Source organism: Phodopus roborovskii, unplaced genomic scaffold (assembly GCF_943737965.1).
Source record: "Phodopus roborovskii unplaced genomic scaffold, PHOROB, whole genome shotgun sequence".
NCBI lineage: Eukaryota > Metazoa > Chordata > Mammalia > Rodentia > Cricetidae > Phodopus > Phodopus roborovskii.
This window is the reverse complement of record NW_026126469.1, coordinates 7,400,283-7,412,401: the sequence shown is the minus strand read 5'-3', so window position 1 is coordinate 7,412,401 and position 12,119 is coordinate 7,400,283. Positions and strand designations below refer to the sequence as shown.

The 12,119-nt window shown below is 44.8% G+C and overlaps 1 protein-coding gene across 1 annotated transcript in view; it reads right to left on the bottom strand.

Annotated features, from left to right (window-relative positions):
• The window catches only part of Vps8 (VPS8 subunit of CORVET complex), a 205,575-nt gene extending 204,777 nt beyond the window's left edge, over positions 1–798 (bottom strand). The window contains exon 1 of the mRNA XM_051191188.1: positions 669–798. The gene's annotated coding sequence lies outside the window, so the exon portion shown is untranslated. The remainder of the gene's footprint in view (positions 1–668) is intronic.
• Positions 799–12,119: the final 11,321 nt, after the last annotated feature.

Genomic DNA, 12,119 nt, shown 5'->3' with positions numbered 1-12,119 from the left:
TCCCAGAGACACCTGGAATAGTTAGCAGCACAAGGCAACATCTGTGCTTAGGTTACTTGGCGCTTGGGGTGGGGAGGGGGCGGAGGATGGTGAGAGGTGCAGAAGAGTAGGCAGTTCAGTCATAGCAACCCGGGCAAACACAGCCCCGCCTCCGTAGGGAAGGCTCTGTAGCCACTCGGGATAACCCAGGACAAGCCTACTTTCTTTGAAACACTCTCATTTAGCACACCCAAACTCTGGATCGCTGCGTCCTCTGTCCCCGAACGTCACGCCTGCACAACTAGACACGGTATAGGGATGCCCCCAACTTTCACCTTGCGGCCCTCAGGCCGGGGCACACTTGGCAGGAGGCGAGGAGGAACCGGCCCCGCAGGCTGCGCCGTCAGTCCTGCGGGATGAGCGCCTCCATCCCGCGCGGCGCGAGAAGGACGGCACCCACCTCCGGGCCGCAGCCCCAGCGTGGGTGCGCCTGTCCCACAGCCTGGCAGGAGTGCGGACCCGGGTGGAAACTGCTAACCCGGTCCAAGGCCAATCCCAGGTGACCGCAGGGTCTCCGAGAGCCACCAGAGCAAAAGTCCGTGTGCGCACCCCTGCTGCGCTGCCCCGCACCCGCCGCCCCGCCTCTCCCCTCCTTTCCCCTCCCCTCCCGGATCCGGGACACGCGTTACCTGAGCCTGCGTCCGCCTTTTCGGGACCCCGGCCCACGTGACCCCGCGAGGCCAACCCACGCACGCGCAGTCTGTGCAGCTATCGGGCGCACTTCCGCTCTCTTCCCGATCGGCGCCGGGCGCTGGGCGGAGCGAGGCTTTGCGCCACGCCCTCTTTAAAGGGAGTCTGTCCTGCCACCAGGGAGTGTCAGAAGGGAAAGGAATGTCCCTTTCAGTCCTAAGCAGTGAGTTCACCTGACCTCCCAGAAACTGACCCCAAAGCCAGCTGTCTTGGCTTTTGCCTGCCGTCCTAGGACGCAGGAGCCTAAGGCAGAAGAATCGTAGTGTGAGTTCAAGATAGCCCGGGATACAGAGTGGATGGATGGATGGATGGATGGATGGATGGATGGATGGATGGATGGATGGATGGATGGATGGATGGATGGATGGATGGATGGATGGATGGATGGATGGATGGATGGATGGATGGATGGATGGATGGATGGATGGATGGATGGATGGATGGATGGATGGATGGATGGATGGAGCATGGGGGTGGGAGTGAAGTTAGAACTGATTTTGCTGAATTTGGTAGTATCTAATTTATTTTTTAAATGGTATATCATAATTAACCCCAGGAGGCGGCACTATACGTGATGGACCTGTCTGTGGTCCAGAATAGGAGGATGAATTGAAGGTGCTTTGCGGGGAGTTACATGGCTGACATCAATCAGGCTCACTATACTTCTGGCTGGGGACAGAGTCACAAGTGAAGAGCCTGTCCTGTGGGTACTTTGGAGATAAGAACTTGGGCTGATTGCAGTGATAAAAAGAAATTATAGGACTGTTCAGGATCATGGGTGAAGGGAAATAATCAACTTACCTAGAAAGTGGGACTACTGTAGGCAGGAGCCTGAGAGACTGTCTAACTGAGGGAGGTGCAATCAGTACAGTCCAAGGTGAGTTTAGGGACCAGTGCTGGCCTGATGTGGCCAGGGTGTAGGCAGTAGCTTTCAAACACCTTTAATTGTCACCCACAGAAACACATTTCAGCCATGACTAAGCATGTGTATGACAGGAGGCTGTCTAAAGCAGGGTAGAGTTTAGTGACACCAGAGCCCTGAGTGACAGAACTCGGGCAGTTCCAGGCAGAGAAACTCCACAGACACATGAGGAGCAGGTTATAGGTTCTTAGTGGACCTTTTCAAACTATTTCTGTGGCAGTCGTGAAACTTATGTTTCTGTGGCAGTCATGCACTTATTCTGGACAACTCCAGAAAGCAAACCTAAGACTTGTGGGTGGATGTCATAGAAGAGCGGATTTCAACTCAAGCTACCTCTGGAATCCCTTCGGTGTAACAGCCTTTCGTATACCCTCATTCACAGTGTGGAACAGTTGGAATAGTATCACATGCTTGCCTGTCCAGTGCTACTTAACTAAAAATAAAAATAGTATATGCTTACTATAGAAAGCTTGGAAAACTCAGGAAATATTTAAAAATAAAAACTACCCATTTTCCTCTTTGGGGCCTACTTTCGTTAATTCTTTTCCTTTGAATAATTTTTATCATTTTTTTGTTTTGGTTTCGAGGAGAGTTAGCAGTAAAATTTTTATTCTTTTTTTTTTTTTTTTTTTTGTGCTTTGACATGTGTAGAATACATTCTGCTTCCCTCCAACCCCAACCATCCCCCCACCAGTCCCTTTCCCAGATTCATGACTTCTTCTGAAATAGTTTTAAATTTTATTTCATGCATATGAATGTTTGCCTGTATCTATGTATGTGTACCATGTGCATGCCTGATGCCCTTGGAGACCAGTCAGATGGTGAACCACCATGTAGATGCTGGGCACAGAACCTGGGTCCTCTGAGAGAGCAGCAAATGCTTGTAACCACAGGCCATCCTTCCAGCCTACTGGGTCTCTCTCTCTCTCTCTCTCTCTCTCTCTCTCTCTCTCTCTCTCTCTCTCTCTCTCTCTTCCTCTCTGTCTTTGAGACAGGGTTTCTCTGTGTGATAGCCCTGGCTTTCCTGGAACTCATTTTGTAGACCAGGCAGGCCTCAAACTCAGATCCACCTGCCTCTCCCCAGGGTGGCCTTGAACTCACAGTAATCTTCCTGATCTAGCCTCCCAACTATTGCGATTAAGCATTAAGCCCCTATGCCAGGAAAGTCTTAACATTTAAGAAATCTTAAGCTTGGTAGCCTGCTCAATGGGTAAAAGCACTGACCACCAAACATGGCAACCTGAGCTTGATCCCAATGACCCGCATAGTAGAAAGAATTGTCCTCTGACTTCCACCTGTATACATATGCATCACAAGTACACAAATAATAATGTAACTTTAAAAACCTGTATAAATAGTATGAAATTTATTCGGTGGAGTTGAAGGTGTAGCATAGTGGTATGGTACTTGCCTAGTTTGGAGTTTGAGCCCCAATAGTGACAAACAAGGCCATACATTTTTGTTGGTTTGTTTGGTTTTGTGTTTTGATTTTCAACAATGGGTTTCTCTGTGTAGCAGTAGCTGTCCTAGAACTCACTCTGTAGACCAAGCTGTCCTCAAATTCACAGCCTGCCTCTGCCACCTGAGTACTAGAATTAAAGGCATGTGCCACCACATCCAGCTATAAGGCCAAACATTTTATAAATCAAAAGCTACCATAAATTTTGAGTCTTCTGATAGATTTGTGCAGAGTAAATTGAAAAGTGTCAAGAAAAGCTAGTTACTGTACATGCCATTAAGAGCATTTGTGATTCATCAGAGGAGGTCACAATACCAACTTTACCAGACATTTAGAAGTTAATAAATACCATTGTAAGGTTCAAGACTTCAGGGAAGAAGTAACCACAGGTATGGTTGAGACAGCCTAAGAAGTAAAGTTTGAAGAGGTGGCTGAATCGATATCATAACAAAACCTCAACAATTGAGGAATTGCTAACCATGATGAGTAGAATCCAGTTCCTTGAGATGGAATCTACTTCCAGTGAAGGGTTTGTGAACACAGAATCTGGAATATAAATGTAAAAGCAGGGTTTGAGAAAGTAGGTTCCAATTTTGAAAGCATTTCTGCTGTAAAATGTTATAAAATAACATCCATGAATAGAGAAATCTCCCGTCAGTGCAGAGCATTGGCTTTGGCTAGGCAGGATCAGGACTACTGACAGCAACTGTCAGACTCCAGGGTGGCTCAACTCTTAGCCTGGTAGGCCTTAATTTCCTACAAATACACATTTGTCAAACCCATAGGACACCAAGAGTGAGCCCTGTTAGCTATGAACTTGGGTGATACTGATGTGTCAATTCAGATTCAGCTGTTTTTAGCAAGTGTGCCACTCTTGCAAGGGATGTTGACATAAGGGGGGGGGGTGAGTATATGGGACAGAGGCAGGAAATGCATGGCCTAGCTCTGAAACCTCCTCTCAACCTCACTGTGAACCTGAAACTGATTTTTAAGAAATTCTATTTAAAAAGAAGGGCTGGAGAGATAGCTCAGAGGTTAAGAGCTCTTCCAGAGGTCCTGAGTTCAATTCCCAGCAACCACATGGTGGCTCACAACCACCTATGATGAGATCTCGTGCCCTCTTCTGGCCTACAGGCATATGTGCAGGCAGAATACTGTATGCATAATAAATAAATAAATCTTTAAAATAAATAAATACAAGTTTAAAAAAAATAAGTTGAGTACACAGGTTCTTAATTGATTCAAGCATCCAAGTGGGCCTGGCAAGTAAAACTGGTTGTCAGTAAAGTAGCCAGAGTTCTCTGCCTGCAACATTCTTGCTCACTTCCAACCAGCTCAGGACTTTGTTCAGGTGTCTTTGCAACTGTCTGGGCAGTAAATACAAGAAAAATGAGGACAGCTGCCTTCCTCCATCCAGGTCTCTGGGACTCAGAGATCATTCCATCTGGTGACAGTCTCAGAACACAGGGCCTTGGAGTTCTCCAAGGAGGAAGAAAATGAGAAGAAAGCCCACGAGCTATGAATTGCTTTGGACTGTAAGACAAACATGCTTGTTCTGTTTAGTCTGTTGGCCAACACCAGCCACCTGGCCCTGCTTCACTGCAGAGGAGGCCAAGGAACATAGAACAGAATAGAGCAGACTCCACTCACTGATGGAGGCATCACCAGCATCTAGGACAACCTGGTATGTGGTAGGAATTCCAGACATTTTTATGGAACCAATGAGCAAATTCTGCAGTGACCGTCTGTATTCCATGGGGAGAGGGGGCATATCAATACCTAAGAGTGTGTCCTAAAGTAGGTTTAAAACAATGAAGAGTCTTCTCTACCCAACAGTTTGTTGAATGCTTATTATATACAAGACACCATATTTGATGACAGGAAACGTATGAATAAGAAGTAGTCCCTGATACCTAGCCAAGAATACAACACTAAAATATGCAGTGTTTACCCAGATCCATAATAGAAATAAGCCATGGGAGCTCAAAAGGCCCAATTCTCCTGCATTTTAGTAAGAATGAGATTTTATATCTGCACATTGCTGGCATAATGAGCAAAGTCACTCAGAAAGAATGGCTTCCATCAGTCATGGAGGGAGGGCTACATCTAGGGTTGTGTCCTTGGTATCAAGCTGCCTTTGGGCTTCTCTTTCTCCCATTATTCTAGTGCATCCCTCCCCTCTTCCACTCGGTGGAGAGTAGGCTGCAGCCCTCAGTACTGAAACTCAGGTTGCTGGAGTATTTCAAGAAGTCTTCTGGGTTTCTCCGGGCTCCACCCATCACCCCGCCTACACCCCTGCAACGAAAAGGCAGACTTCTTGAACTCTGCCAGAACTAGGTGACAGAAAGAGGCTGGAATACGGAGCTCAGGCCATGGCTCTGGGTTATTGAAGCTCCAAGGCAGGGGTAGTAGAGGATTGGGAATTAGACAAAAAAAAAAAAAAAAAAAGCCAAGAAAAAGGCAAAGGTGATGCACAATGTGGACATCAAAGGTAAACTTGACCTGCCTCACTATTCTCTGTGGAGACAGCTTTGCTTGCACAAAAACACATGAAAAATTACAATCAGCTAAGAATGCAAAGAAGTTCAAAGTGATAGCAATGCTCCCTGGGGTTGGGCCCACTCCCAGAGCTAACCCTCCTTCCACGTGGGGCCTTCTTAATCAATTTCGTAGGTCAAGTTGTCTATTCCAACCATTTGTCTATTTTTCAACTGGCTAGAGCAAAGTGTATTACCAGCTCACGTGTGGCCAGTCAAATCTAGAGGCTTACAACCCTCATATGTGTGATCTTGCAATTCCTTTAGATCGGGTCCAGGCACGGTGTAACCAGACCCTCTGACTCAGGCTCTCTCCTAAGATAGCAACCAAGGTGTCAGCCCAGCTGCTCAAGGTGGGGAGGATCTGCTTCCAGGACACCCGGTTTCTAGTGAGACACTGATCTGTAAGCTGTCAGACTGAGGGCCTCTGGTCCTCACTCATCACCGGCCAAAGGCACCCTCCGATCCTTGTGGCATGGGTGTTTCCATAAAGCAACTCACCACATGGTAGCTTCATACAAGCAAGCAGAAAGCACCAGCAAGGGTGGGAGTGAGACCAGCCAAAGCCTTTTGAAAGCTGGTCTTGGAAGTGACTCCCCGTCATCATCTCATGCTACATCTGTTCATTAAAAACACTAGCTCGGCCCACACTCAAGGTTAGGTCAAACATGACTGATGTCCAGGAAGTGGAGTCTCTGGAGTGGTCTTATTTAGCTTTTGTTTATTTCGTTTGTATGTTAGTGGAAGTGTGTGTGAATGCAGGTGCACAGAGGCTGTGACTGTCAGAGAATTGGTCTTCGGCCCTCTCGAGAGGCGGGGGTTGGAGGGGACAACTCAGGCTGTCAGTCTGCACACAAAACACCTCTACTCCACAAACCATCTTGCCTGCTCTCAAGAAACCATTCCAGAAGCTGTTAGCAAAGCAAAGAAAGGCCTGCCTAGTCCTTTCTAAGACTTCCTAAAATTATACATACCAAGTCTGCTTGCTTAATATTGGCCCCCATTTGGCTTCAATGTAGGCTAGAAAATAGAGTGTTCTGTTTGTCAGTGGGCCCATCTTATATTGGAAGCTTGAGCCAAGGAGATGGCTAAGTCAGCAAAGTGCTCATCTTTCAAGCATAAGGGCTTGAATTCAATCCCAGAATCCACTTTTTTTAAAGCTACACACATGGCAGTTTGTGCTTGCAATTCCAGTTTGAGGCTCCCTGTCCAGCTATCCTGTCCTATTGGGTGAGCTCAAGATTGAGAAACCCTATCTCAAAAATAAGGTAGTCATTGTTTCTGAGGAATGATATCCATTGACCTCTGTGATACATCTGGAATGCAGTAGGGCCAATATCTATCAAGAACCCAAAGAGACTGCTCAGTGGATAAGGTACTTTCCTGAGTTCAGATCTCTGTCATCCACGTAAAACCTGGGTGGGGTATAATCCCTCAGGAGGCAGATACAGGGGATCCTCAGGGTAAAGTGGCTAGATAAACTTGCTGAAATGGCCAGCCTCAGGTTCAGTGAGAGACCTTACCTGACAGCCAACGTCAATCTTGGACTTCCACATACACGCACTCCACACACTCCTGCAAATGGCTATTAAGCTGGGCTATCACAGCCAATGAGTTGCTGTGTGCCTCCATGCCATTCAGCTAACCCCTCTGAAAACTAACTTCCTGTCAGCTTGCTCTACTTACCTTGTTGGGTTACAAAAAGAATGTGAATGTTTCAAGGATTTTTTATATATATACACACACTAGGCAAACTTTGTGGCACTAATGTCCACCAGGTGGCAATGGGGAGCAACAGGCTTGGGTTGTAGCCCGTGGCCACCAGATGGTGCTGGTATTCAGTAGATGGCACCTGGCTCTTGGAAACTTTTCAAGGAGCCCTGGAAAGGTACTTGATAGCTGGTGTCACACCTCAGCCAACAAGATAGGGGCATGATACCAGGGTGGGTGGGGACATAGGCGTTCACGAGGCGTGCCTGGCTGTGCCTTGGCTCCCTGAAGCTCAGGCTAGTGGCACTTACCCATACACTGTGAGGGTGCTTTCACATTCTAAGTTTACACTGGAGCACAACTGAGTCTACTGTCTTCATAGTTACCAAATCTGAGAATCCTGAGAAATGCGCACAAACAGCAGCTGTCTGTCTGACTGTGTGGAATAACAAGGGCATGGCTTTAGAATCAAGGGAAACCTCCATTTCTATCTGTAATATAGGCTGCAAAGTTGGCATATGAACTTTACCTTGGGCCTGGACAGATGGCTCAATGGTTAGGACCACCAACTGCTCTTGCAGAGGACCCAGGTTCAATTGCCAGCACCCACATGGCAGCTTACAACTGTCTGTAACTCCAAGATCTGACAGGCTCATATATGCAGGCAGAACACCAATGCACATAAAATAAGAATAAATAAATTATTATTAAAAAAGAATTTTGCCTCATGAACTTGTAGAGATTAAATCAAATGAGATTCATTATGTGATTAGAGTATATAACAACAAAAGTACTACACACATCTAAGCAGTTTACATGTACTTAATTCTCTTAATTCTCACCACTACCTCATGTATCTGTTGTTATTAGTAAGCCCATTCTGCAGAGGAAAAAACCGACATACAGAGAGATGCTCACTTACCCCACTTGCAGCTAGTAAGTGGAAGAGGCAGAATTTGAACTGTCTTCAGAGCTGGTATCTTTAGAGCACAGCCATGCTAAATGCCCAATCAGTGACAGATATGGGTCCACAGAGCAAGCTGGGGACCTCAGCTTTGGGGACAAGATTTGGAATGAGAAAGTTAGCCACACTACCCTACTCTTCCACAGCAGTGAGAGTAACACGTATGAAGGAAAATGCTGAGCTCTCAAATTAACTAGGATGGACACAAGTTTTTAAAAAAGAAAGCAGAAAGCAGCCACAACAAAACCACAGACAGACTTTCGGACCAGAGACCAATGCACGAGTTTGTTGCTGCGGCTTGCTGGCTCTAGGGCGTTGGCAGGTTTGTCTAACACAGAGGTGTATTGTGTTCCTCGTCTGAAAGTGGAAACCAGTGATCTGCCTTTCAGAGTTACTGTGCAGGCTGGAGAACTGTGTGATTAAAAGGCCTTCGCACCAAGGGGCAGAGGCTTAATTTTTACTATTCCTGCTATCCTACAAATATACACACAACATATATTGCTTCACAATAGTCAGAGAGACTGTCCTTTCATCTATGTGCAAGCCGGCAAACACACAGACTAAAATGGCTGCATGGAACCGCCATCAAATACAAAAACTCGTCATACACAGAAACCAATCAACCATTGGTAGAAAGGGATTGGGATTCAAAGACATTATGCTAGTGTGCTTTCCTGCAAGACATTTGCAAAGCAGAGGTGATGGGTGCATGCACATTTAACGTGTGACAGGAGAGATGAAGTCTACAGTGCACATTAGAAAGCACTTGGTACAAAACGACAAAACTGGTGAATACAATACATTAAAATTAGACTTGGAGAATGAAAAAAGATTCAAGACACATTCCAGAAACCATCAAAGGCAAGGGGACCAAAACACGTAGGGCTCATTGGAGAATAGCAAGCAGTCCAGATTGGCAATTGTAGAGGCAAGAAGTGAGTTGCAAGTAAGGTGGTGGTGGCAGCACACACTTCTAATCCCAGCACTCAGGAGGCAGAGGCAAGGGGATTTCTGTGAGTTCTAAGCCAGCCAAGGCTACACAGAAAAGACCCTGTCTCAAAAAAAAAAAAAAAAATTGCTGTCTGAGCTCAGCAGGTTACACATGTACTTAACTGTGTCCCTAAAATGACAGCAAGGTAGTATAACACAAACACACAAAGACTGTAAACATGAGAAGAGATGGCGGCTAATGGAAATGTCAAACAATTTGGGGGAAGGATAGTAGTTGGATAGTAGTTGAAGAGAAGAAAGAGCTACCTGCCAGGCAGGTGGGGTTCAAAGATGCTTTCAGACAAGAGCTGCTTTGTTATGAAAAGCAAAACTAAGATAATAATAACCACAAATGTGGGAAATGGGTACCCTGACACCTCTGACGCTAACGGGATGGGGTGGGGCTGAGAGCATAAGGATGAAATGAAGGTCTGCCCTGCACTCCTGAGCCTTGCTAGCCTGCTATTCAGATGGCTTCTTCCATTCCTCTCAGCAAAATAAAAACAAGGGTTCAGAGAGACTGAAAGTGAGATGCTCTGTGCTTGAAGACACCAAGGATAGCAGACAGATAGATATAAGGTATCCTACTGAGAGCAGGCAGATTCAGCAAAAGCGTCCATCCCTCCTAAGAAAAAGGGGTCAGGGAAGCCCCTGCTATATAACTGATCTAGAAGAAAGACCTAAAGGTAGCACCATAGATGGGAAGTCTCCAGTGAACAATGGCTTCCTACCTGATAGCGCTAAGTGATGGCTTACCACTCAGACAACTCTTCACACATACCACTCACACAGATCTACACACACACACACACACACACCCCTCACACAGATCTACACACACACACACCACTCAACAGATCTACACACACACACAGATCTACATACACACACAGATACACACACACACACACACACACACACATACAGATCTACACACACACAGATATAAACACACACACAGGTATTTATACACAAAGTGGGTACTTTCAGTGAGCACTTTAGGATTCATTAAAAATTATCTGAAATGAATAGTGAGGAAAGGAAGAAAATCTAAAAAACAAAGACCCATGGAGAGAGGGAGAGAAAGTTAGGAAGCAGAAACAATTCAGAAAATTAAACAGCATAATTAATACCTTGGAAAGTTAGGGAGCCATTGTACCCATGAAACAAGATATGGAAGGCTACAAAAAAGAAAAAAATCAGAGCATAAAGAAGGTTCTCAGGATAGCTAAAGTATGAATATGTATATGAATATGTATATGCTTAGAAGAAAATGAATGAAGACATCTCCTGAAAGTAAAACCATCAAAACACATGTTTAGAGAACTTGTATGACTATTATTCCAGAGAGCTAATTAATGTCATCATAACAGGATTCCAGAAGCAAGAGGTGGGGGGGCGGGGGCTGGAGCAATATTTTCAAAGACAGAATTTAACTTTTTTTCTAAGACAATAAAAGAAACAATATCACATTAACTTATATTATTGTTATATTTCAGACAAAAAGCAGATACTTAGACCGTTTAGGAAGAAAAAATGGGTCACCTACAAAGAATTAGGGTTCAGAATACATTAGAAAAATGATGGCAGAATCATATGGGTTCTAACTGGGTGGGAAAAATGTTCTAAAAACTGGTTTGTGGTGATTATTATTTAGTAAAAAGTCATTACATTTGAAATTAGTGAGTTTTATAAATCCAAAATTATACTTCAATAACATTGTAAAATACAGAATTCATAAGATAAAAATATTGGGACCTAAACACATAAAACATTTAAATATGACATGTACATTTCATATTTAAAATAGTAAATAATACATATGCAATAGTAAATAAACATCATTAAAATAAATTACCATAAAAAGTAAAACAAGCTGGTTGTCATGGTGCACACGTAGGGTTTGTTGAAGGAGACAGAAGCAGGCGAATCATGAATTTGAGGCCAGCCTGGTCTATAAGGTAAGTTCCAGGACCAGGGCTACACAGAGAAACCCTGTCTCAAAAAGTACCCCCCCTCCCAAAAAAAATAAAAACAAAAACAAAAAAAACAAAACCAGAAGGAATTCTGGTACTGGTGGGATGGTTTAGTAGGTAAAGGTGCTTGCTACCAAGCTTAGCAATCCAAGTTTGATGTCAAGACACACGTGGTAGGAGATTACCAACTCTCACAGGTTGTCCTCTGACCGCTACACACATGCATACGTGCACACACACACACACACACACACACACACACACACACACACACACACACAGAGAGAGAGAGAGGCAAACACACACATATATAAAATAAATGTGAAAAGGAATACTAAGAGATAACAGAACATTTTCTTCTAAGTTCTGAAAGATATTACTTTGTACCTGGGACTCTCTAGTTATCAGATTCTCTACACTGCCCACAAAACAAGAATGATGTTTTCAGACTTGCCAGGTTTCAAAAAGTTTGTCTGCTATACCCACTCGTATAAAGCTATGAAGAAACAAACCAAATGAGCCAGGCAGCCGTGACACACGCCTTTACTCCCAGTGCTCAGGAGGCAGAGGCAGGCAGAGCTCTGTGAGTTCAGGCCAGCCTGGTCTACAAAGCTACACAGAGAAACCCTGTCTCGAAAAACAAAAACAAAAACAAATGAGACCTAGGAGAAAGAAAAACAATACAGGACAGAGACAAAAGAACTTTCTAGAATGAAGGGACCTTCATTCTAGATGACAGCTGTGTGAAGAACCAGGAGAGCAGCCAGTCCTGCTGGAGCAGGAAGACCATAGACTTCATTCAGTCTGAGTGCTGTTTGTAAGGAAATAGAGA